This window comes from Triturus cristatus, chromosome 2_2 (genome assembly GCF_964204655.1).
Source record: "Triturus cristatus chromosome 2_2, aTriCri1.1, whole genome shotgun sequence".
In the NCBI taxonomy this organism is placed as follows: domain Eukaryota; kingdom Metazoa; phylum Chordata; class Amphibia; order Caudata; family Salamandridae; genus Triturus; species Triturus cristatus.
Genome location: NC_140582.1, coordinates 1,200,606,295 through 1,200,633,927, shown reverse-complemented (window position 1 = coordinate 1,200,633,927; position 27,633 = coordinate 1,200,606,295). Strand labels below are relative to the sequence as shown.

General features: G+C 44.6%; 1 pseudogene; it reads left to right on the top strand.

The window, feature by feature from the left end:
* Nucleotides 1-17,417: 17,417 nt before the first annotated feature.
* Nucleotides 17,418-18,335, top strand: LOC146863392 (uncharacterized; annotated as a pseudogene).
* Nucleotides 18,336-27,633: the final 9,298 nt, after the last annotated feature.

Here is a 27,633-nt window from a genome sequence, read left to right as displayed (position 1 = left end):
ATACCTGGCTTAAACCTAACTCGGGCAGCAGGCCCCGATAATCTGCCGGCAGTGATTATTAAAACTAGGCCTGAGTGGTGGGCAGAGTTTTTTGCAAAAATGCTTCAGGGGATCCTTAAGACATGCATTGTGCTATAAAACTGGAGAGGAGCTATCATAAGGCCTATCCATAAAAAAGGAGATTTAAATGCCCCCAAAAATTATAGATTAATAAATACCTTTGATATAGGAGAAAAAGTCTTCGCTAAAGTAATTTTAGGAATACTAAAGGACTGGGCAGAAGTAAATCGGATTGTGCCCCCAGAACAGGGGGGTTCAAAGAGGGACACTCAACGGTCGACCACTGCTTTGCGCTCTGGTCCATTGCGCGGAAGTGGGCAGGTTTGTTCTGCTGCTTCGTGGACTTCCGCATAGCATCTGATCTGGTGGACTGGAAGCAGCTGTGGGAGACTTTGACTGGATATAACATTCCAAGAGATTTGCTAGGGCTGATTCAAGCACTTCACACCGATAATTGGGCCCAGATAATCTTAAATGTAGATAGGAGCTTGTCCCAGAAAATTCAGATTGGCAATGGGTTGAGGCAGGGGTGCGTACTGGCCCCACTGTTATTTTCCCTGTTTATAGCAGACTTGCCGTCAATCCTGGGCAACGTGAGTGAGGCAAGCCCGAAACAAGATGGGACACATATTTCTTGTCTACTTTACGCGGACGACCTAGTAATTATAGATCAAACGGAGATTGGCCTTCAAAGAAAATTAAACAGGTTCAATGAATATTGTTATTGTATAAAACTTGTTGTCAATATGGATAAAACAAAGATCCTATGCTTTGGTCGAAGGAGAATTGGGTACCGAAAAGTTGGAAAAGGTTGCTGACTTTGGTACCTTGGGATGTGGTTCGAGAGAAATTTACGGTGGCATACTCATCTCGACGCACTAAAACTGAGGGCTTCGGCATCGGTCAGGGGACTAAAAATAATCAACTGTGCATATGGCGACATGTCCGACAGACCGGTCCTAAAAGCGTACTCAGCAATGATACCACCCCAATTTTTGTATGGTGCAGAAGTGCTTTATCTGAATGTCTGAATGGTAAAAAGGGATGGGACTCAGAGGAGGGAAACACCCTGAAAAATCTATTTTCTTTGCCCAAATCGTCAATGATTCAAGCAATAGGATTAGAATTGGGAACAACCTCATGGGGTATAATAGCGTGTATGGCCCTATTACATTTCGGGCAGCGCCTGGGCACGGGGGAGGATTATAACATTTCAAAATGGTGCAGAAATGAGATTGCAAAGAGTGAGCTAATGTGGGCAAAAGGGACAGGAGCTATCATCACTAAAGCGTGCCACACAATGAAGATTACGCTGTGCCCCAAGACTCTCCAAATTAAGATCGACAAAAGGGAAATCAGGGCCCTGGGTAAAGAAATGTTCCCGAGCTCAGGACCAAGATTACCATTTGAGGAAACAAATCTGTACGTTTCATGGCGCTAGCGTGGCAAAACGAACAACACTACCCCTATATTGATAGGCTGCCTAGCTGCTGGTTGAGAAGAGAAATGCTAAGGCTAAGGATTGGGGTAAACCCATGTTATGTGACTGACGGGGTAAAAAGATGTATGATTGATAGTATGGGAAAATGTACATGTACTTTGGGAACATGTGATATCCTACATCTACTACTGGACTGTCAGAAATGTTTAGATATACGGAAAGAGTTTTTATGTCCAATTAAAAAAAATATGATATTAAAAATAGGGCCCAAGCAGTAAACCTCTTAACAGAAATGAGTAATTTAGACATAGCGTGTGCCATGGAGAAGTATATCCAAAAGTTAAAGAATCACTCAATAGCATTTTGAATTGATCTGCTTATTTATAGCTCTGAGTGGCCTATGGGACATGAAATGTCGAAGGGTATGCTGGGTGTATTTTATGAAGTTTTATGAGGTCAAATAATGAACTGTGATTTTAGAAAGTTTTACTGATGTTTTATTGATGTGGTTTTAAAACGTTTGGGAACTAATGTATTGAACTTGACTTGAGTACGAATTTAGAGATAACGATGCTTCACCCTCTCTGCAGCAACACTTCACAGATTCTGTAGTAGTGTTCGAGAGCGGGACAGCGCATCATGTATAAGTCAGCGTTCTGCCAAACAATGTGTTTGCATGTGTGCTGCATGATGCAGCATAGTTGAAAGTGTGAGTAGGGTTGTCCCTGGATTGGTCATGACCAGGTAGGGTAATCTTTCAAAACATTTACAAGGCCCCTGGCACACAGACACCCTTGCACTCTTGTGCAAGAATGCCTGTGTTGGCACTAACTTGGTGAACTGCACACAGTTGCTGGTGGACACACAGGCCTGCACATGGGCATAGTACATGTCATGCAGCACTGTGTCACAGGAGAGGATGAGGGTGTTACTACACACGGAGGGCTAATGCCTCCCTCCTCCGATTGCTTGTACATGTCACCCTCAGTCCGGGTATGTCCTGTCACCATCGTTTGACACTGTTAGTCTCATTTGGTTGTAACAGTACATGTACCATGCCATGCACTGTCATGTCAGTCTCCCCAGCATGTAGTCACAGATCCATGGTTCAACATATCGTTGTGCAGGTCGCTCTCTGACTTCACCTAGTTAAGCTGGAGTGTAGGCTCCCATGTTTAAGTTGTCTTGTATTACAGATGTGAATGGTGAACATTGACATAGTCTAAAGGACTCAAAAATTCCATTGTTGATATTTTACAGACAACATGACGCCAGCAGAACAGCATGCCTTCCAGGTGAGGAAGGACAGGTTCAAGCATGTAAAGAAGGTGGCCAAAGGGTACCGTAACATGGCCAAAAAGCACCAGGAGGAACGGAAGAAAGGTACATGGAAAGCGTGCCCAAGATTTTAACTACTGGCACACAACCCATCGCAGGGCCCTCTGGCGTCAGTGGTGGATCCCAGCCTGGACAGGTGTCACATCCCCCTATGGACACATCCCCCCAAGGGACTGTCCCACCTGCACCTGGCGATCAGACGGTGCCATTTACTGTTAGGGACCGGAGGGTAATTCATGACAACAATGTGTTCCTGACAGAGATGAGGCGGGAAATGGCTGATATGAACAAACATTTACCGGACCTTAAAAAACATTTTGGACTGCCATGATGGCTGGAGATGTTGGACCCCATCCCCCTCTTCTCCCTTTTCCCAATGTTTTGAAATCTGTTATTAGGTAGTGTTAGGTTAGTTATTTTAATTGTTAGGTAGTGTAGTTTTAGCTTAGGTGATAGTTAGTGTTAGCTTTTAAGGTAGATTGTAGATATTTATTATTGTACCGTATTTGGGGTTAAGTTTCCTTTTCCTTTGGGTGGGGGGGTTGATGTATTTTTTTTAAACAAAAAATATAAATATCTTTGTGTAGATTACAAGTGTAGTTAGTTTATGCATAGCTTAGATGTATTTTTCCTGTCTCGAGGTGTGCCTTAAGGGTGGGAGGAGGGTTGATGTCTCAGATATGTTGTTGTGTGTTTAGGATTAGTTAGGCTAGATAGTTTAGGTAAGTAAGATTTTTCTAGTTAGTTTAGATTTTAGTAATAGTTCTAGTGTTCAGTATTAGTTTAGGGTCGGTAATTCTTTTTACTCTTAAAATAAACATTTTTATTTTTTATTTCTGCTTGAACTTCTGTCAGGGATGAATTTAGGGATTGTGGCTTATTGCCTTGTATGCAACTCATACCATCACTGGAGAATCCATGGAATTTGTAAGTCTGGTCATGATCTGTTACTTAGCATGATGTATTGTGTCAGGATACCTTAGATGTGAGCACAGTGAACTTGCATGGATGACAGGGTGGCAAGTAGTATTTATGGCCTAGTCTAGGGACTGTTGTTTGTCACATTCTACATCTGAAGTGTGACTCACATAGTTAGACAGCACATTGATGCACATTTGCAACACAACCTAGGGACATGGCATTGAGAGGATATATATTGTGCTAATGTTATCCTTCATTGAGATGGATGTATGCGAAGGGTACCACAGACTCCGTCACACACCTGCATATCAGATGTTCCTGGTGCTGCGTCCTTCTACATTGCACAGACCTTTGCACACTTTCTGCTTATTGCCAGTGTGACAGCGTCCTCAGAACTATGTGTTCCTGTGCATGGACGCTCAAACTCCGGCACATGCATGATTTAGTAAATTTGTGTGTCCATTGTGTACGGCACATGGCACAACAGTATTCCTGAATCAGATAAGTAATCTGAGAGTAAGTATGACTTAACATTTTACGTTATTCACAAATGGCATTCATGAGTAGTACAGTTAGGTATACAGACTTCACTTCTCCTCAATGCCTTTTGTGACTCACTTAATTTTTCAAGTTGTGATTTTGTCACAGGTAAATTTATGTTGCGCGCACACTGTTCTGCTGCACACAAGGGGGGAAATGTTGCATTGCTACCTGTAGTGACAGTGTCGTAGCCACTTGTGCCAGCTGTTCCACTGGCATTGTCTCATAGTGATGCCCCCTTGAAATCTTGGCCTTGCAAATGACTATATGCTCAGGTGCAGTGCACCACACATCCCTAGACACATTGCCCAATACGTTCACAGTGATCACAACATGAGAGGGGTCAAAAATTGGTGTGCATTGTTTCTCCACAGGACGGGGATGACTGACGCCTTGCACATTGGGGTGAGTCCCTATTGGCAACTCTACTTCACTGAGGAAGACATTGTGGTTCCCTATGTGTATGGTAGGCATGTTCCCTTACGTGTCTTTATCAATGTGCATATGGTGTGCACCATCTTGGGATGTGACATGCAATGCGCACCATCACAACAGGCTTTGTCCAACTCGTGGAGTGTGAGTAGATATGCCAAGAGATAATTGTTTGCAATTGTTAAGGGGGACCCTACTTGTGGCTTACAACATACATTGACATTTTAGCACACATGCCAATTTTCATAATGGACGTGGGGATAGGTTGTGATCACTGTTCCCAATAAGCCGCTAGCCAGCGCGTGTGCGCACCGAAGTCAAACCAAGCGAGCAGTGTGCTGTATTTAGCGTGCACACAACAACATCTGACCCTGCAAGACCGTATTCATGTTAATTGCAGCGCACAAGTGCGCTGCAATTAACATGAATACTAACTCAAAGGCCCACTATCAGCCCCGCAGGCGTTGAAGCGTTGAAGCGACAGATGATAGACAGAAGTGGAGCAGTCCTGCGCGAGCCCAGACGACTGGCAGCAGAGACAGGAGAGCGCACCTAATTGAAGGTAATGGCACTCAGGGGCCAGCCCTGCCCCTGCTCTGCATCATTCAAGTTAGAGAGAAGGAAGAAGGATGCCGAAATATCCAACCTGCTTTCCACGTCAACAATTGCCGTCGCTCGACAGTGCAAACGAGCACAATGAGTTTTTTGAGCCTGTCATTTAAAAATAAACCACGACAAAATTCAGTTCTTTTTGTAAATATAGTATAGAGTCTCTTTAAAATGATAAAAAACATTACCCATGTCATGCTGCTTATAGTGCATTCAGTTTATAAATATCAAGCAGCAACAATACATTCGGGTGCGTGGCCACTGTGCAGCAGGTGCAGTGACACCGGAGCGGACCCAAGAGTGCGGGCAGCCCACTTTCCAGAGATTACGACAGCCTTATACTTTTAACCAGGGGGCATTTTCCAAGCTTACATTATGGTAAGTGACACTCTTGATACGCGTAAATTGTTACAAACTTTTCCCTTTTCAGGTGAACAAAAACACCTTCATCTTTTTCACAGCCTCTTACATTTCACACTGTCAAACGTCACGACCATAAAATAATCTTGTCTCTGGTGTGGTAATTGAGAATTTCCTAACTGCGGGCCTGGCTCTCATCCACACCCTCCCTCGCCCGGCCTTCTCTGCAGACAGGTAGGCGACTGGAGCCCTTCCCTTTGTAATGCAGGGTCGACGACTGCTCTTTTCCAGGTGTGACCCTCCTAAAATGGGGCCCTGAATGGGGCTGATAATTACGCTAAATGAGCCGACGCTTGGCAGCTATGTCTATGTGAATGGATTGTACAAACACTTAACGCTGCGTCCCGTGAGCACAGGCTCACACCGTGAGGCATTTAAAGAGACACTTTCTCACCCAGCAAGGGAAAAATGTTGAAACTAGCGCCTGAGCCCAAAAAAACTCTACCCCATCTCTTCACCATAAAAGTGACATTTGTATACCGTTCTTTATACTAGGGGGCATATCAACAAGGGCTTTATCTCTGCTTTTTTGTCTGTAAAAGCCAAAAAAGCAGAGATACAGCTAGCGCCCTATCAACAACAGGGTGCTAACATGCAAATTTGCATGTTAGCACCCTTTTACTCTACGCTTCCCCTTGCATCTCTAATGAGATGCAAAGGAGGCGTTCCAGAGTAAAATAATAGGAGAAATGTCGCTAAGCGACATTTCTCCTATTATCAAGAATATCGCTAACCCTGTTAGAACAAAAAAAAGCAGCGCTAACCTCGGTTAACGCTGCTTTTTTACGTCTGGTATTTTTCTGACTTAGCCATGATATCCTATGGAAGGAGGATATCATGGCTAAGTTTGTCTGTCCCTATCAACAATCTAACGTGAGATTATCGCTGGGTTTCCAGCGATAATCTCACGTTAGCCACTTAGCGTGAGGATTTTTATCGCTATTGAGATAAGCGTTGCTAATAGCATGCTATCTCAGCGATAAAAATCCACGCTAGCCGGCGATAATTATCCTAGCGCTAAGTGCGCTTAGCGATAATTATCGCCGGTTGTTGCTGATATGCCCCATAAATGGTTAAGTAACAGCAAGGATTAAACTTGATAGCGTTTTTTTCTTAAAAAGAGATCAACGTAATATTTACGGGGGACACTTCATAAGAAATTAATGTAAGTATTGGACATTATTTAAAGTGACGTTTTTTGCACAGGCAGGGACATCTTAAGGATTTCGAAAGGGGGAGGATTGTGGGTGGGGTGCTGGGCCAAGCATATTTTCTGGGCCCCTGTTCTGAATAACTTTGAATTTCTGATCCCATTTCTGCTCTTACATTTCCTCTTTGGCCTGGTCACTGACAGTGCACAGGCACACTGGTCCACATTCTAAATGTGTTCCATCTAATATGCAGGGATAGTGGGGTGTATTTTTAATATTATAAAACAGTAGCAGCTAACTAATATTAATTGCAAATAACATTTGTGACCCCTCCCATTTCTCATATGAGAGGTCCTGTTTTGATCGAAAGGTTTTTTTTTAATGGATGTTGCATGGTGCTGAAAAACAGAAGCATTTCTCTGCAAAATGTCTGTAATAGACTCCACTGCACCACCCACACTAAAATAAATTGAAGGGGAAAGATATTTAAAACAATCTGTTTAAGAATTATTAAAGGTCATTAAGGCAAGACTCTCTGCTTAAAACGTCTCTGCTCAGTTTAGTCAAGAGCAAATAGCACAAGCATTGGCATAGCCAATAGGTCTCGCCTTCGGGACCTCATAAGTGTTTAGCCATGCAACACTTGATGTTGTTGCACCAAGGATATTGTGCTGGATACCAAAACCCTGATAAAGTCCCAAAGGCGAGACCTAATGGCTATGCCAATGCCTGTTTTCTTTTATTAACAGTGCACAGCTGCGAGGCACTGAGATTTCGAATGGGCAAGTGGGTCAACTTGAAACACTCAAAATACGCCCAAGTGGAATATTATTAGAAATTACTCTTTCATGTAATATGATGGGCCCCTTTTGGAATGAAGTCTTAAGCAGTTTTGCAAAAGAGGGCTAGTTTAAAATCAATGGAATAACTGGCGCATCCCTGCATATCAGCAGGGATGCGCCAATTATTGTGCGTCACGGCTCCGCCACCATAGATGCGCCGCGTTTACAATGCGGCGCACCATGGGGCAAAAATGGACAGATGCGTGACGCATCTGTGCCGTAAGGCGGCGCATTGCTGGAGCTGCGTCGCAAGCGCGATGCAGCTCCAGCAAGGCTAGGGGCTGGCCTATCTTTAAAATGCTGCGTCAATCCTTACGCCTGCTTCAAGCAGGCGCAGGGTTTTGACGCAGCATGGCCTTAAAAGTGGCTGAGTGAATTCTTGTAGATTTCACTGAGCCACTCTTAGGAGGCGCTCCTGCGCCGGAACGCCCCCCCTGCGCCGAACGCCTACATGTGGCGCAGGGCTTTACAACGTGACGCATCTCCCAGATGCGTCACGTTGTAAGTACCCCGCACCATGGTGCTGGCTTTGCGCCGCTGCTGCGTCACAAAAGTGATGCAACGGAGGCGTAAAAGAGGCGCAAGGGGCTTGCAAATCTGCCCCATGTTGTTTTGTGGAGTTCTTAGTGCCCTGACTTCAAGTGGAAAATACGTTTTAAAAAACAAAACTTTTATTTGCTCTGCTCCGTTTCCAAGTGCGCCATTTGAAGTATCTCCAGCGCGAGTCTGTTGTGTACACTTTCTGGCTTGTCATGGGTTGGATGTTGCTGGTACAAACTAGAGAGCTTGGAATAGCTGACACTAGGCCAACTCCAAGGTCATAGGGACATTGGTCGACCTTGGGAATCGAGCTGCCTCGTTTGGACAACAGCCACAGGATTCCTGCCCATGAGGCAGTGCTCAGCAGCGTGGACGATGAATTGTGGGGGCCTTCGCTTCATGCTGAGCGCTCAGTGAACGTTTCGAGCTTGATTTCATATAATGCAACCCTGGCAAGTGGTAAGGCCAACGTTTAAATTCACATGGAGCCAGCCACGCGACTGCCACCATCACAGCCATGCAAAACCATTTGTCCTTTTAATAATTCTGGTACAATGTGATGAAAAGGTGGATTATAATCAGGGTCACTGGAGTTATGCAGCGGGGAGGCCTAAATTATGTGGCAGGGTTGACTAAATTATGAAACAGGAAAGGGCAAATTGTGCCACTTAATCTAACACATTTTGTGATCGTATTATTTCATCATCTTGTTATTGTTACGCTTGTTAACTCTTCCTGGACATAGGTTGCACCTCACTGGTGGCAGCTTAACACATAAACACAGCAATAAGCAACAGAAAGGTGACCAGTCAACCTTGGAAAAGGACTTTCCACTATGCAGCAAAACTTGTCACCGCGGTTTTACTAACTTTTGAACCGTTTGAGTTAGAAACAATTTTTTTGTTAAAATCTGCAGACTAAGCAGCAGATGATGGATTATGTGGCAATACCATAATTATGCGAAAAAAACCATGGCCGTATAATCGCATAATTCCAGGGACTCTGATTATATTAATACCCTTTGTTTATTTAGAAAACTGTTTGGCACCGACAAGCGGAGCCACAGTTACTTTCAGCCTTTTCCAATTTTTTTTCTGATAACTTTCACAAGGTGCCGTGGCTCTTGTATCCAAAATGTCGTAAAAGTAATGTAATGGCAATGATGACTAATTATAGTCAAGACCACAAACAGAATTGTGCCTAAGCACTTTGGGGCATATTTACAAGGCGGCGATAAAACATTTTCGCCGCTTTTGCGGGCGTTTTCGGCAGAAAGGCGGCGATATTTTATTGCCTAATTAGCAAGGTCACGCTATCGCTTGAAACCTTGCTTTAGCGCCGGGATTCTTAACGCCCAGCTTTGCATCTCTAATGAGATGCAAAGTGGGCGTTCCTGACCTATCATCAAGCCCCACGCTATGAAGCAGGAAAAGTAGCGATAACCCCTGTTATCGCTACTTTCCTTATGCCTGCTTTAGGACTGACTTAGCCATGATATCCTATGGAAGGTGGATATCATGGCTAAATTTGTGAGTCCCTATCAACAAGCTAACGCCACATTGCGTGAGATTACCGCTGGGTTTCCAGCACGCTATCTCAGCGATAAAAATCCACGCTAGCCGGCGATAATTATCCTAGCGCTAAGTGCGCTTAGCGATAATTATCGCCGGTTGTTGCTGATATTCCCCATTGATAGGTGTTGTCAGAGCATCAGTCAACATTTATGGAGAGGTAGCCAAATAAAGGCGTGAAGAGGGCAAGACAGACAACAGAGCGGCCAATGGGACACACAAGAGTGTGGGTGCAGGTAACACGGAGAGACACTGAAGGGAAAACATGGATGTCTGCCAGAGGTTCTGGAATGGAGGCAAGTAAGAATTTAGAGACAGTGCAATCTGTGCAGGTGTTCACTTCATTGCTCATATTTTAGGATGCTATTTGGATAAAAGGTCTTAAGAGAAGCACTGTGTGTACAACCCAACAAAGCAGTACTTATGTTATCAAGCTCAGAAGGATGCGCGGCTCAGTTGAGCCCACAGTCCTTCAAACCAGAGACATGCAGGTCTCCTGTTGGGCACTCAGGCCGCTGACGCTCTTTAAAGCATCATTAAGAAAGATAAACTTATACCCAGAAGCCTTTGGATTATGTAGGGTCTCTTAAGTGTGAACCTATATTGCTGAGAAAATGAAGTGCATGAAGAAGCCTCGTGCTCCTTTCCATACCTCGCACATGTTGGTCAGGGCTGTTTATAAGTGTTGATTACACCCATGCCATGGACTCATTTTGTTAATTAAGATTTTCATCAGTCCACCATTGTGAAAAGTCCGATTTAAAAGCATAGCATTAAAAATGTGTTGTACACACAGGGACTCATTTATGAGTCCTTGCGTCATTTTTGCGCCACCGATGCGTCACTTTTTGTGACGCACCAGCGGCGTAAAAATTGGACCTTGTTGCACCATATTTACAAAGTGACGCATCTAGGTAGATGCGTCACTTTGTAAACCCCTGCGCTACATTATACCTGCGTCAGGTATAATGTATGCAGGGTGGGCGTTCCCACGTAAGTAAGCATCGTAGAAGTGACGCAGTGAAATCTACGAGATTTCAATGCCCCACTTCTAGGGTGCAAATGCATCAATATCTTACGCCTGCCACACAGTAGGCGTAAGACTGACGCAGGGACACATTGCTGGAGTTGCGTCACTTTTGTGACACACTCCATCTATGCGTCACTTTTGCGCCTACAGATACGTCAGAAATACTGACGTATCTGTAACTCTTTGCGACATGATGCGTCATACTGTAAATATGACGCATCCATCATGTCGCAAGGAGGGCGCACTGGGAAGTGACGCATCGCTGCTTTCACGCAGCGATGCATCACTTCTCATAAATGAGGCCCACAATCTTTTGACTGGAACGAATCTTGCTGCACTTGAGCCAGACTCCAGCCTGAAGGAGAAGCGCCGGCAAGAGACGGTAAATATAGACGTGTAAGATTACTAATAGTACATTTATTCTTACATTTTTTAGTAACTTTACTATTTTGGGCTACACACAAAATCTGTGTAAAGTTATTCAAAATTGTAGATTTGCGTCTCAACTCCCTTAAATGGATGATGAAGCCAAATTTTAAAATATATACTTACTACCACCAACAAGCATTGGCATAGTCAATAGGTCTCGCCTTTGGGACATTATAAGTGTTCAGCCATGCAACAGTTGATGTTGCACCAAGGATATTGTGCTGCATAATTAAATACTTATAAGGTCCCAAAGGCGAGACCTATTGGCTATGCCAATGCTTCTTAAACTTGCTGTATTGTTTTGAGCAGGCAGCCTCGAACACTGCTCCCGGGTGAAGGTCGCGCTGGATGGTAGTTTAGCAGGCAGCCGTGCTCAGTGGGGCATATTTACACGGAACAGGAAAAATTAACGCTAAAGGCGCTTAGCGTAAATATTTTTAACGCCCGCTATCGCTGGATAATATCACCTGATTATCGCGTTATTAACAACGCTAACCGCCTAGGCAATAAAAAATCCAGCGAAAGCGGCATTGTGGGAGGTTATCGCTGGTAATGCTGCGATAAAACTACAAGGATAGGGATATCCTTGTTGATAGCCCATGGTGGATTTAGCCATGTAATCCACCTCCCATTGGATTACATGGCTAAGTCTGAAAATTAGCAGACGTAAAAAAGCAGCGTTAACCGTGGTTAGCGCTGCTTTTTTTGTCTCTAACAGGGTTAGCGTGAAGCTTGATAATAGGAAAAATGTCGCTTAGCGACATTTCTCCTTTTATTTTGCTCTGGAATGCCCACTTTGCATCTCATTAGCGATGCAAAGGGAAGCGTAGTGAAAAAGGGTGCTAACATGCGATTTTGCATGTTAGCACCCTGTTGTTGATAGGGCGATATTTTTATCTCCGCTTCTTTGACTTTTAAAGCCAAAAAAGCGGAGATAAAGCCCTTGTTAAAGTGCCCCAGTGTTCCTTATGCTTCGTGTCCGCTCTCCCATAGCTGCCAAGGATTCATGTTGCCTATGTGTGACGTTTGCATAATGTCAGTGTAATTATAAGTGACATTCAAGGACTATAGGTGACATTTCTCCTGAGCAAAATAAGCAATGATGGAAAGAGAAAGATATTAGAAATCCCAGCTTTTTGACAATGGGAAGCACTCAAATATCTCCGAACTGCTCAAATTCCCAGAAATTGAAGGTTAAGAAACTGATACCAATGAGACATCAGTTTAGGGCACCAACGTCACATTATGGGGCATATTATCAAGACAGGCAATAAACTTATTGCCGCTTTAGCAGCAGAAAACTGCCGCTAAAACGGCGATAATGGGCTTGATAATATGCGCTATGGAATTCCAATTGAAGCCCATGTTAGATGTGAAGGACATCTAACATGGGCTTCTATGGGAATTCTCAAGGGCATATTATCAAGCCCATTATCGCCGTTCCAGCTGCAGTTTTCTGCCGCTAAAACGGCGATAATTTTATCGCCTATCTTGATAATATGCCCCTATAAGAGTCAGAAATGTAATTGCAATAGCGCTAAACGTTTGCAAAGGCTGCAGAGTGTGCAAGGGGAAGCTTGTCTGGAGGATAAAACTGTGCAGACAGTTGCAGGTTACGGCGTCCACCATCGACTCCAGCCCTGGCTATTCTGCAGTCTTGGAAGACCCCAAAGTCTTGCTGTTTTCAAGACTCCGGGGCCTAATAGCTAACTCCCGGCGTTGATTCCTCTCCTGCTTATGGCTCTTGGCACCCACCATCTCACAGAGGAGTGTCCACAGCAGACCTACCCAGTGCTTCAGTCCAGTTCTATTTTAGTGGATCTCAGTAATGTAGCAACACAGCCGGTAGGGCTGGGTCAGGGTCCGTAACTGACTTGGCTGTATTTTCGGTTTCCTCCTCTGCTTGTTCTGTAAAATGAAGGGAGGCCAAATCGTGCAACCAGAGGGGGGAAGGGAAGGGCAGGGATTGACCTCCCTTCATTTTACAGAACAAACAAAGGAGGAAAACGAAAATACAGCCAAGTCAGTTTCGTTTCATAGCTTCATCGTCAATCCATTGGCTTAGCTACAAGCCGTGGTCCTGGGACTATTAATGACTAGAGATGATCCTGTGTGGGGACAGTGGGCTTGGTGCCCTGACAGGATGGCAACACACGAAAAAGGCAGCACAAACTATACCATTGCACCCTCACACTGAATTGCTGCAGACAATTCACAACTACGTTACTTATACTGAAAGAAAACATCCCCTCTTTGGAATTTCCATGTGTGGTGTGCCGACCGTCACAGGTTTGATTGCTCTGCCTCCGACTCTCTCAGAGGTTGACTACGTTTCATTTACACTATTTAGGTCTCGCCAATAAGCTGGACCTTGAATGGACTCCTCTAAAACACTCGTACAGCTCTTCTAGTAAGAGCAGCAGACAGTATCAAGCACCCCCAGTCACTTTGGGCAAGACAGCCTCAGACATACACTTGGTCACACCCAGCCCACCAGCAACCTCGAGCCTGCAGACACTCACCCACCTCGAGCCTGCAGACACTCACCCACCTCGAGCCTGCAGACACTCACCCACCTCCAGCCTGCAGACTCTCACCCACCTCCAGCCTGCAGACACTCACCTACCTGAAGCCTGCAGACACTCACCCACCTCCAGCCTGCAGACACTCACCCACCTCGAGCCTGCAGACACTCACCCACCTCGAGCCTGCAGACACTCACCCACTTCGAGCCTGCAGACACTCACCCACCTCCAGCCTGCAGACACTCAACCACCTGAAGCCTGCAGACACTCACCCACCTGAAGCCTGCAGACACTCACCCACCTCCAGCCTGCAGACACTCACCCACCTCGAGCCTGCAGACACTCACCCACCTCGAGCCTGCAGACACTCACCCACTTCGAGCCTGCAGACACTCACCCACCTCCAGCCTTCAGACACTCACCCACCTCCAGCCTGCAGACACTCAACCACCTCCAGCCTGCAGACACTCACCCACCTCCAGCCTGCAGACACTCACCCACCTCCAGCCTGCAGACACTCACCCACCTCCAGCCTGCAGACACTCACCCACAGACACTCACCCTGTACATCAACATGGGGATTGGGAGCCCAAGTGCAACTGAGGTAGTCATGGAGGTTGGGGAGGCGGGATGTTATATTTCGTATAGTTAAAACCAAATAAAAAGGTATTTAAACCTAAAGGTATGATTGAGAGCAACCCAAATCTAGCAGATAAGTGTATGCCCGCACAGATGCGTGCTTTCTCAAGTTTTCCCCTACACACACACGTACAGGTGCAGCTACTTGCTTTCTTCGACACGGTTTTGGAAGTCTCTGCCATATTGGACACCAGAATACTCCCAACATAGGCCACATCACAGTCATACACTTTCCTCTATGTAAGCAGCTCATCTTTCACTCCATTTGCTTCAACATGATAAAAGCATAAATATGGCCCTTATGCAAACCATCAAATAATACACAGATAGATCACAAGGCAGAAACACGTTTCCATCCATACCACGTGCACGGACTAAGCAAAGATATTGGTACAATGGGGCAGATTTATGTTGCCTGGCGCATCCCTGCAAATCAGCAAGGATGCGCCAGGAATGATGCGTCACGCAAGTTTACCCTTGCGCCACACATGATGCGCCGCATTTACAATGCGGCGCATCATGGCGCAGGAATAAACAGATGCGTGACGCATCTGATGGCGTAAGGTTGGCGCAGTGCTTCAGTTGCGTCGCAAGCGCGACGCAACTCCAGCACTGCTCCAACCTACCCTATCCCTAACATGGTGCGTCAAGCCTTACGCCTGCTTCAAGCAGGCGCAGGGTTTTGGCGCATCAGCGTTGGGAAAGTGACTCAGTCAAATCTTATAGATTTGACTGAGTCACTTTTCAGGGGCGTTCCTGCGACGGAACGCCCCCCCCCCCTCTGTCGACACGCCCACGTGAAACCTGACGCAGGTTTTACGTGGCGCAGGGCTTTACACCGTGACGCATCTCCATAGATGCGTCACGATGTAAATATGGCGCAACGTGGCGCAGGGTTTACACCGCCTCTGCGTCACAAAAGTGACGCAACGGCGGCGTAAAAGTGGCGCATCTCCGATATAGATCTGCCCCAATATTTTTTACAGATTTGCTTTTGTTAATAAAAATGCATCATACATTTTGTCATCATTCATTGAAAACACTTTTAATATCATTACCTTTGGTGTTTGAAATCATTAACGCTGCACAGCAAGATGACTGCATTGTCACCTCTAAACAGATCAAATAAGTATATGTTCTATGATCACCACAACCTACACAGGCTCTCTCCTAGTCCACCTCACTTGCTCCAGTGTCTCTGGCTTCTATTCCTAGTTTCAGAATGTCATCAGGGATATTATAGTGAGCAAGCTAGCGTGGGTGCCGCAGTTTGGTTGTTGAACAATTGTGTATCTAGCATGTCGCACTGAGAAGGGACGCATCGCTGCTTTCATGCAGCGATGCGTCACTTCTCATAAATGAGGCCCTGAGAATTTAAAATGTAACTCCATGGTTGGGGGTTGGCTTTAATAATAAGAATTGATTTGTACCCAAGTTAAACCTTTTTGCAGCATCAGGATAATGAAATACTGGAGTGGAAATTCATAATGCTCTAATCTATACTTTGCAGTTATTGCAGCTCTTTGCTAGTTAATAGCTCACTTTTTTCTATATTATGATTTAAACTTATAAACTGCAAGTAACAAAAGGGGGTCTCTGACAGAAGCAGTAATGCAGTGATCTATTTACATTGCATGCACTTTGTGATCTGCATGGTTCACTTGCTTTGCATCAGGCATTTTGACCTCCTCCACTACTTTATAATGAGTCAGAACTTCCACTAGACAAAAATCAGATCTTTCTGCAGCCGGTCCATCAATCTCCAGAGTTATCCAGCCAAAGTGAAGCGGAGAAGCCAGTATTGATCCCAAGTTTTCTGGTACCACATTGTTCAGCCACTAAATGTACATACTTCTCCAAGTCCACCTTAACACCTCCCAAGTCCCTGACCGCTACTCTGCACGCATCAGTGCGGCCCTCTGTCACACCACAACCAAATATTTTTGCCCTTGGGAACATATTTGCGAGTACCCATGGTCTAATGTAATTGTGATTACATGCATATGTGTGTGAATGAGACGCATATCTGTTAAAACATTGACATGGCAAAAGGTAAAGAAAATGCAGGAGAGTGGCTGGATTGTGTGGGGAGGTGCAGATAAGTTTAGCCTAATGGATGCTAATAATGAAGCACAGGGGCACGTGCCTATTTGCCTAAAGTGGAATCCCAGGTGACTATTTGGTCGTTTTTCCTATTGGAGTATCTGGGCCAGTTCCATTCATTGTTTGTAACTCTTAGAGCCTTTGCTACCCATCTTGTCTTCAATTGCAGGTTTGCAGTCTGTAAGGTATTTGGATTTGAATGGTCAGGCGTGAGTACCCACAAAGACAAGATAATTCGGTTTATGTTCCACATTGGATTTGGGGGGTGCTGGATAAATAGATTCACAATCTGCACCCCTTTTCTTTTGCATGTTTGTGAGACCGTGCTACAAATACAGTTGTACAGGCAGACGTGAGTACAGGCAGAACAAACAGGTCATTGTTTGGTAGAGTTAAACTGTGGTGCATCTCGTGCATTGTAATATAACAACATCCCTTGCCCATGTTTTCTTCTGTTGCAGGTTTCGCAGACAGTACCCCACACCATTGAACGGGCATACATGAGTACAAGCACAACAGGTAATTGTTTGGTAGAGATCCCTTATAGTGCACATGGTATATTGCTGTATCACAAATTCACAATGTGCTGTAACAATCTTTACTTCTATTGCAGGCTCTACGGACAGTGCTACATTTAAGTTTGAAAGAGCAGGGCAGTGGACAGAAAAAAAATCCAGTTAATTATACTCTACGTTTTGCCAGCAATGCCTCCGTATTATGTGACAGATTGCAATCATGAGCATAGACATCAACTTTAGCCATGTTCCTTTATTCCTTTATTTTGCAGGCTTTGTGGCATAGCAGGCTTAACCCAGTCATCACAAATATGTTCAAGCACAAAGCTGTACATTCTGCAGAGTGTGATGCTTCACCACAAAGGAAGAAATGTTGCCTTGTATTCAAGGAAGAGTGGATGAAAGAAATTGTGGAGGCTGAGACACAGAAATCACAAAGCAAGGTTCGTGTGCAACTTGGGGAACTATTTCAATACAGTCCAGACGTGGACTTGATTTGCAAAGCATGTGCCGAAGCCAAGATTGTTGGGGACTTTTCTACAGGGAAGAAATGGAGTGATGGCTGGAAACTGGATTACCTGAAACGCCATCTAATTAGCAAAGTTCACGAGTCTGCCATGTTGATATTGAGAAACAGAAGTGCTGCTGCCAGGTTTGGTTTTGGAGTACGGGCAATGCTGACAGAAACTGCCACTGACAAAGCAAATAGAATGGAAGCAGTTGAACGACAAAGATCCCTGCCTGAGGAGATAAAGATTCTTATCAACAATGTGTTTGTGGCAGTCAAGATGAATACTTATATGTTATCTGTACCAGACATCCATGACCACCTAGCTTTGTATGTGAAGGTGCCAGACAGCTGGAGGAGCAAGAACAATGCCTTTGAGTTCCTTGAGGCCATCAATAGCGTGATACACTGAGAAGCTATGGCAGAACTTCGTAACGCTTTGTATCACACATTGATAATTGATGAGAGCACAGATATTTCTGTTACAAAAATGCTCATCCTGTACTTCAAGTTCCAACCTGTAACCTCAATAGAGCACAAAACACTGTTTGGGGGCATAGTGAAGCTGACTAGTTTAAATGCTGAGGCTATCACTACTGCTGTGAAAGAATTCTACACTGCCAATGAACTGGACCTTATGAAAATGGTCATGTTCATACCCGATGGTGGATCTGTGATGCTGGGTAAAAATAATGGTTGCTACTCGCCTTTTCCCATCTAGTTGAGCAGCATTGTGTCGCCCATCAAGAAGATTTGGGAGTTGATGATGCCTGGAAAAGGGTTCCAATGGTTCAAGAGATGGAGACATTATTGAGGACTGTCTACACTGTGTTCTCCAGATCTCCTGCAAGGAAGTCAAAGCTGGATGAAATGGCATCGGTCTCTGATTGTGAAGTGGTCTCTTTTCAACCATTGAATGAAGTCCGGTGGCTTTCAAGGCATTTTGCAGTTGGTGCACTAATTCGGAATTATGAGGCAGTTCTTAAGTACTTTGAGCATGAGAAAGTTGAAGGGAATGATCCAGTTGCTAAATATTGTTACAAAAAGCTATCTGACTCAAACTACCATATTTCCCTTGCAGTACTTAATGACATTCTGAGTGAATTTGCATCTTTGTGCAAACTTCCAAAAAAGTTCTTTGACTACTGTTGAAGCTGTACAGTATGCAAGAGCAAGGATTGGCCAAATTAAGGAACAGTATTTGGGGGACACTGTCTTTTGGAGCAGCAATGTAAGAGATATGATGGTGGGGTACAAGGAAAGCCAAGAGTTTGACAGTGGGCCTAGTTTGTCTTTTGTTTCCCTTCTTTGTGAGCACATGCAAAAAAGGTTCCCTGAAGATGAACTGAAAGAATGGGCAAGTTTTGAAATCCAGGCAATAGCAACACAATCACATTTTGATTTTGGGACTGAGAATATACAAAGACCTGTTGAAAAGTATAAAAATGTCTTGGTCTTGGGTGATTGTGAAACACCAGAAGATGTTCGACAATACAGAGACTATAAATATGTGGTGGCAGAATATGTAAAGGGTGGGTTATTTACCACCTTTCAAGACATGGTGAATTTCACTGTACGCAATGCTGCTCAGTATAGTGTGGTCTCAGCTTGTTGATGTCTGCGCAACGTTTCAAGCATCGAGTGCAGATTGTGAACGAGGATTCAGCCTCATCAATACTATCAAGAGTAAATTGTGGAATAGACTAGAGCAGAAGCATTTGGATATGCTGATGAGGACAAAGGCCTACCTCCTGAATGGGAAAGTTGAATTGATAGAGTTTATCAGCACTGGAAAAATGGCAAGGATCGCCGTGAGAAGCAACCCTGTCACCCATCTAGTGAAGCCACTTGACATGTCTGAACGGCCCTCTCCCACAGTCCATGTTTGCCTGGTTGTCAAAGTTTTACAAACTATCTCTGGCGGGATAGCCCAACATTACTCAGTAGCTTTCACATCAAATTGTAAATATGTTATGTAATTTTGTAACTTATTGTGTATATGTGATATTGTATAGCCTCTCAACATTTCCCCACCCAATAAACAGTGCTCCAGTTAAGAATATTTAGTAAAATCTAATGATGGTACCACCGTTGGAGTCTTGTGCTTTTCTAAACCTGAAGTGTACTTGCCTGTGTAACCAATTGATTGGAATGTTTTTCCAATTTGCAAACCGGTCGTGAGACCCTAAACATGGTGCTGTATGTGTGAAAATGCACCATCAATTCACCTTATTAAGTAAAGATTTGGAGTGACATTTGGCACTGCACACGCGAGTGGTCTGGTTCCTGGAGCACATAGCCATAGTTGCAGCGCACAGAGACCCTCCACTGCCGCACACAGAGGAAAAAAAGTAGAGGGAACATTGGTCCCAGCTACTGCGCAGTGCACTGTACTCCTCTCACGTCATCCCTTGTGTGGCGAAGCTTGTCACATCGCGCATGCCAGTTGCAAAAAATAAATCTGAGCTTGTATTACACTGGGAGCCATAGTGCACGCCGGCAAAAAGGATTAATGCTCCTGTGCGTTGCTGACTGCAACAGAAAAAAACAAGCCCAATCCTCCTTAGAAGAAAGCCCAAAACCAAACTGACACCCTACTAAAAAATAGCCCAAATGCTGATCAACATCAAAAATTGCTAAAAACCTAAACAATATAAACAAAGCAGGAGGCATGGCGCAAGACACACCCCCACTACAACTGTGGAATTAAGAGGAGGCGGAGGCAAGATGGCCACTGACTAACGCCACAGAAGGCAGCGCTGACCTCTCTCTCCTTTCCAATGTCCCCCGCTGGTAAACCCGAATGGGAGGCAAGATGGCCGCTGACTAACGCCACGGAAGGCAGCGCTGACCTCTCTCTCCTTTCCAATGTCCCCTGCTGGTAAACCCGAATGAATCGAAAAATATATGTTACGTGAGCTTCGTGTCGTCCTTACCACGCTTCAAGTAACTTTCTACCCGAGCCTCCTGGTCTATGTGCTAAAGGAAACCTGCAGACCCGGGTTTCGGGGTCAGAGTCTTTGTTGGCTCACCTGCGCTACCGCCATATCCCTTGCGGGAGGTCTCACGGCTGGGGACACTTCCCGGTCTCGCTGCTGTTCTCACGGCTGGTGCAGCACACTGCATTAATCTTCCGATGCTGGCTGTGGGCGAGAATGGCCCCAAAGACGGTAAAAAACCTTAAAGAGCAGGATGTCGTGAATCTTGATTCGAAAGAAGCTGCCGGAGGATCTAAAGGTCGGAGGGAACTGAGGAGAGAGCAACCAGGGGGGCCGGCTGCGGACTCTGGGATAAACCAAGGACAGACACGGTATGGCGACCCTAAAAAGAGAGGTGAGGTGGGCAGAATGGTTGATGCTGGTGCAGCCGGAGTAGCAGGCGGGACAAGATTACGGACGGCTAATGCTAGTGAGGGCGCTTTGCGTCAGCCATCGGTAATGGAGGCATTTGGTATATCAAGTATGACAGCGGCACCCCCTGGGACTAATATGAGTTTACCTGTTTGCCCCCCTGCTTTGGCTATATCCCTGTGTTCTGAAGGTACTTCGCAGGGGTGTGATTCAGTTTCAGCTTCAGATTCAGTTCCATTTATGGGCAAGCTGGCTCTACCTACTACCGCTCCAGTGCTTTCTGGAACAGGTAGTTTTTCTGATGTTCCTTTACCCCAGCGGGGCAACAATTTTAATAACACTGATTTGGAATCCAGCAATATGAGGCACCATGGGTGTGAAGGGATTGATGGACCACCTGGATTAATTGGATCACACTCAGCGGTGACGTTGAAGGGAGAGAATCCCTCGTTAAGGTCCTACGACATGAACGCCCACAATAATAGCCAGTGTAGTGGCAGTGGGGAGGCGATAAATAAGGATATAAGTGGATGTCGTAATAATACCTTGACAGGTGACACAAGCATAGAAGGCGTACTCGAAGCTGCGGTGTCGCTCCCCCAGATAACCCATGATAAATTTTGTACATCTATTCAGATTTATTGCGATGTGGAACCCTCTGGTTTCGAGCCAGGAAATATGAATAACACTTCCTGTGAGCTAGACAACCAAGGGTATGGCTCTGCCTGGCCATGTGCGCCTCTGCTCTCACCGGAGGGCAATACGTTTTTCTCACTGAATGATGACTCTGACACATCTCAGATTAGTGAGCTGGATTCGTCACAGGAGAGTGTCTCTGGAGAAGTCCAAGACTTCTAGGCATCGGGCCAGGACCAAAGGCCAATCCTCGGACTCAACTAGCAGACAGCTTGAATGGGACTACTCCGCTTCAACTCTGACAGTTTGCTCGGGTAGCAGGCTCGGGGGTGACAATGATATGAGTGGAACCAACGATCCAGGTAGCGTGCCTCCACCACCAACATTGGAGTTACTTTATACAACCTTAAAACAGATGCAGGGCGAGGCCCGGCAGGAGAGCAAGAGATCGCAACTCGCTACCAAGAAGCTTCAAGGGGCAATTCGTAAGACGAATAAGCTATGTTCTGACATGTCCGAACGGATAACCTATGTAGAAGCACAAACTGTTGCCGTGGAGGAGGAGGTTGAGAAACTGCATTTATTTAAAGCTGCCCAGGAAAAATATTCACGGGATGTGGACTGGAAACTTGAGGATTTTGAGAATCTGCAGCGCCAAAATAATGTCCGGCTACTTGGCCTTGAGGAAAAAGCAGAGGGGGAGAACATTTTGGCGTTTGTTGTGAAGCTACTGAAGGCGGCTTTTCCAGACTTGGTCCACTGGAACTGGGAGATGGAAGTGCAGAGGGCACACCGCTTCCCAATGTTTAGGAAACCCCAGCCCAATAGTCAGGGAGACCGTCCCAGAGCGATTCTTATTTTCATCGGTAATTTTTTGCTGAGAGAGGCAATTCTCGACCGAGCTAGACCGGACTCCAAAAGAACAGTAGAGGGGCACACCTTCTTCGCTCGGCCGGATTTTTGCCATACTACGGTCGAGCGGAGATGGAGGCTACATCAGTTGATCACCCCATACCAAGGGGCAGGCTGCGATGCCTTTCTGCTGTTTCCTGCACGGCTCAAGTTTATCCATAAGGGCCGGGTCAGAATCTTTTTCTTGGAAATAAAAGCCCAAGAGTTTCTTACCGATTAAACAGAATCACGAGGGGAGAAGGCGCTGGCCAATGTAGCCGAAAGGGATAAGGGTGATTCAGGAAAGGACTGATATGTCTTTTTAAAATGCTGATAAAATATGATAATTTTTCTTGTTAAAACAACGGGGCTCGGGCTGGGGGTGACGTACATTACTACCTGCTAGTTTTGAGAATGGATATCTTCTTTTGAAGTATGTGAAGTGGTTGTTCTTGGGGTTACTTGGGGGGAGGGCTCTGGCGTTGTCTTTGTAGGAGTTGTCTCGGCCATATCTAGGTCTTGGCTGACCAAATTGCCTGTAAGGGAGGTAAGGGGGGGTGGGGGTGGGAGGTTTGGGGTCCTTGTTGTTTGAGGTGGTGGGGGCTCAGCAAAGGTTAAGGTGTCTCACTTTGTGAAGCAAGTAAAGGGGCAGCAGAACTGGATTCAAGATGATCTAGTTAGGTTATTTCAGGAGGTTCGAATAATAAGCATGAATGGCAAGGTAGGGTTTGATGGACTAGCAGCAAAATGTGTTTATTGCAAGAAACCAAGAAATTTTAAGACATGAATCTGCGGGTTTTGACAGTGAATATCTGTGGGCTTAACGACCAGAATAAGAGGAATAAGGCAGCAATCTGGTTGAAATTCTTACGTGTTGATTTATTATGTATTCAAGAAACACACTTAGAGGGTAACAGAGCTCATATAATGGAACAGCTTGGTTTTAAATTGTTGGCACATACCACACAGGGTTCCCGAACCCGGGGGGTGGCAATTCTTACTCGGAGAAATGATGTGAGGGTTCTTCAAAAGTCAGTCGATTAATGGGATCGGTGGGTAGTGATTGAATGACTGCTTAAGAATTTTAAATTCACACTCTGTTCACTGTACGGCTCAACATGTGATGGCCCGGAATTGTTAGAAAATTAGATTCTAGCTTGGCAATGTGGCCTGCTCCAATAATCCTATGCGTGATTTTAATATTAATGGTTTGGGGGTACAATGGGGTACCCAAGGAAGTAATTATTTGAGGGAAAAAAGAAAAGTTAGCTTTGCCTTATCTAATCTAGTTCGCAATAATGGTCTGACTGACGCATGGGCTTATTTGAAACCTTCGGATCCAGGTAGCACCTTTTTCTCTGCTTCGCATAAAGTTATTTCCCGCCTGGATTATTTTTTTGTCTCCAATCAATTTATTACTAATTTAGGTATTGAGAAGCACCCGTGTATTATCTCAGATCATAACCCATTAGTTTTGACGGTTAGTTTTAGGTTGATGGAAAAAAAGAATGTTGGTTGGACCTTTGAACGAAGGTTATTATAAAATCCGGATTATATTGTTTACATGAAGGGATGGGTTAAAGAATTCTGGGATTTTAATCGGGGGAGCACTAGGGTTGGAATTGTTTGGGAGGCTTTTAAGGCGGGGGTCAGAGAGGAGACTATAAGTTTCAGTTTGCGTCGTCAAAAGATGGAGCGATTTAGGGAACTGGAGATAAGGGAGGAATTAAATAATCTTGAGGAAGTATTAGCTACTGCCATCAGCACTGGAGGAGTGTTAGATAGAATACTCTTACAGCTGGCTATTAAAACGGCCGAGGCAGGCGACCATCTGGCTAAAAAAGCAGCAGAGATTTATCTGTCTAAAAAGCAGCACTGCTATGAATTCAATGAGCGTGTGGGACATACTCTGGCTGTCAGAGTTAGGCAAAAAATCTCAGCTTCGGAGATTTCTGGAATTTATGATACTAGTAGGAAGGTCATCACAGACGCAGCAGGTATTCGGGAGACTTTTAGGCTTTTTTAAAAGCAGCTATACACAGGCGGACCAGCCGCTACACCTGGGGGTATCCGTGAATATTTAGATAAAGTATCTACCCAGAAGGTTGATCCTATAGACAGGGAGGAACTCGAGAGGGTGTTTTCCGAAGAAGAAATAATGGGTGCTTTACAAGATTTGCCTTCTGGTAAAGCTGTCAGCCCCGATTAGATCCCGTTGGAAATCTATAAAATCTTTAATGACTCAATCAGACAGGATCTTATAGAGGTTATGATGTCAGCTCAAAGGGGTGGTCCAGCCCCTAATTCATGGGTGGGGGCAGATATTGTGTTTTTTGAAGAAAGATAAACCAGCCAAAGAACCCGGCTCATACCGCCCAATTACCCTAATAAATAGTGATGTTAAAAAATTTTCTAAAATATTGGCTACGAGATTAAATGGTATTTTTAAAAAAACTATTCACCCGTGCCAACATGGGTTTATCGTGTGCCGTGGAACAACACAACACATACGGCGGGTGATCACCCTTTTTGATGCGATGGAGATCTCAGGAGACCCTATGGCAGTGTTGTTATTAGATGCTGAACAGGCATTTGATAGGGTCTCCTGGGAATTTCTATGGGAAGCAGCAAGGGTTTGTGCTAGGAGAGGGATTTATCAAATCTGTCCAAGTGCTATATGCGGCCCCTACAGCTCGCTGAAAGATCAATGGCAACTATACTTCTCCTTTTAATATACAGAGGGGGACCCGGCAGGGCTGCCCCTCCTCCCCTCTGTTGTTTGCCATCTACATGGACCCCCTGATACGATTATTTGAGGCTAACAACGGAATTCGTCCAGTTGTGTGCCAGGGGGTCGAATCCAAAGTCCTTGCCTATGCCGACGATGTGGCTATTATCACCACTGATCCACAATTTGGCATTGGAAACGGTTGAGTCAATTTCATATGAGTTTTGTATTTTCACTGGGTATGCACTAAAAGAATCCAAGACTCAAGTTATAAAGAGTCGATTTATTAATTTTGAAGATCCCCGCGTCATTGATTCAGCCGTTTTTTTTGGGTATACGAGTTACTTCAGACCTAGGGAAACTGGTGGTTGAAAATATGGAACCAATAATTAGAAAGGCGAGGGTGAATTTTGATAGATTGAATAACCTCCATCTTTCTCTTGTGGGATGATGTAATGTCATCAAGATTATGTTTTTACCGAAAGTATTATATTTGTTTAGGGCAATCCCTTTGGAATTTAAAAAATCTTGGTTTATTATTTTAGAAGGCTTAATCAATCGATTTATTTGGACACACGGGAAAACTAGGCGGGCTCTTCGGTTTATGTATTTATCACGGGGAAAGGGTGTTTTTTTGGTTCCTGATTTTTGTAGCTATTATTGGGCGGCAGCCTTGCAATATATGGGGATATTGGTAGGGTCGTGCCCTTGGGAAAGGGAAGGGGAAGGCGATCTCCTGGATGTCTATAAATTATTATTGGGTGAAAACGCTGAGAATTGCTTCCTTAACTTCACAGAGCCTAGCTATTAAAGCGGATAAAATTTAAGACACTGATAGCTGCTTTTAAGATCTGGGGGGGCGCTAAAAAAGAAGATTGGATTAGGGAGACTTAATTATTATACAGTTTTATTTAAAAACCCCATGCTTCCGGAGATATTTTCGGATGAGACCATGGCCAGATGGGCTATTAAGGGTGTTCGTCAGGCTGGGGATGTAATTGAAAAGCAAGGGTTTCGTCAATTTAAAGATATACAGAAGGATTTTGGCTGGAAAGAGGCAACTTTTTTAAATAGCTACAGCTTCATAGCTTCTTCTGTAAAAACAATTGGGGGGGCTTGTGGGTTTGCTAGTAATATAATAATTGACATCATGCAAGGCAGGACTAAGGGGGCGATTAAGCTGATCTATGCAGAACTGATTAATTTGAAACAAGATGATTTAATTAAACACGAGGCTAAATGGGCTGAGTGCGTGGGGGCTGCCCCCGGAGTACTTTTGAAATCCTTAGAGATGGGTCAGTCGGTTCTATCTTTGGCTGGGCTTCAGGCACAACATTTTAAAACTATTTTTTCTTTATATTACACGCCAGCCAGAATAGCACAGTGGGGTGGTACAACAGGCACTACATGCCCTCGGTGTGGGGATCTGGAAGCAGATCTAGTGCATATGTTTGCTTACTGCCCTCGATTGCAGGGACTGCAGGATCTAATTATGGAATATCTAGATTATGTACTTGGGGTTAAAATAACATTTACCCCGGAATTAATTCTGCTAGGAATAAGTAGTATAAACCAAAATGAGATTACCTACCAATTTCTTTTTATCGCCATGGCTATCCTAAGGATTAATATCGCTTCTGCCTGGTTAGACCCCCCTCCCCCCCACTTTTCAGCAATGGCTGGCTCGCCTACTTTCCATATACACAATGGAGAGAGCAATCTATGAAAGAGAGGGAAGGAAAGCGAAACTGCTGGGTAGACATATCAGGGCACCCTTAATAAAATGGAAGGAATCTGTATAAATTAAGTTAATCGGTGTGGAAATCTATTTGATGTTGGTATGAATTGGTAAACATGGCTTTGACAAATGCCTCACTGGAGCTTCACTGTATTTGCTGCTAATCTTATTCAATTTTTTCTTTTTCCTCATGTTGATTATATATCTGTTTGTTTTCGGGCCTCTGATTTCTGTTTCTGCCTTAAGCATTACAATTTTGTGGTTCTTGTTTGCTCTTTGCTGAAACTATTTATCTGTGCTGATACCCCTGTTGGGAAAAAATAGGGAAAAACTTCAATAAAGATATATATAAAAAAAAGGGAATTAAGAGGAGGTGGGAGGGAGGAAAACTGTATTTAAATGTAATCAGCTATGGTGCAGGAACTACACACAGGCAAACAGAAACAGAGCAGGAAATAAATAAATAAATAAATAAATAGAGTAGTCCCCCAGAGAACAGACAAAGAACTGTAGTTTGATGAGACAGTACTGTCCCTGCTGCATGGGAGGAACGGAAAAGAGAAAGGAGGGACAAAGAGGCAGGACTGACCACTGGCAAGCAAGGATTTTTGAAGGACACTGAAACAAACAAATCAAAAGCTGGGGGATGGCTTTAACCCAACATAAGAAATTACAA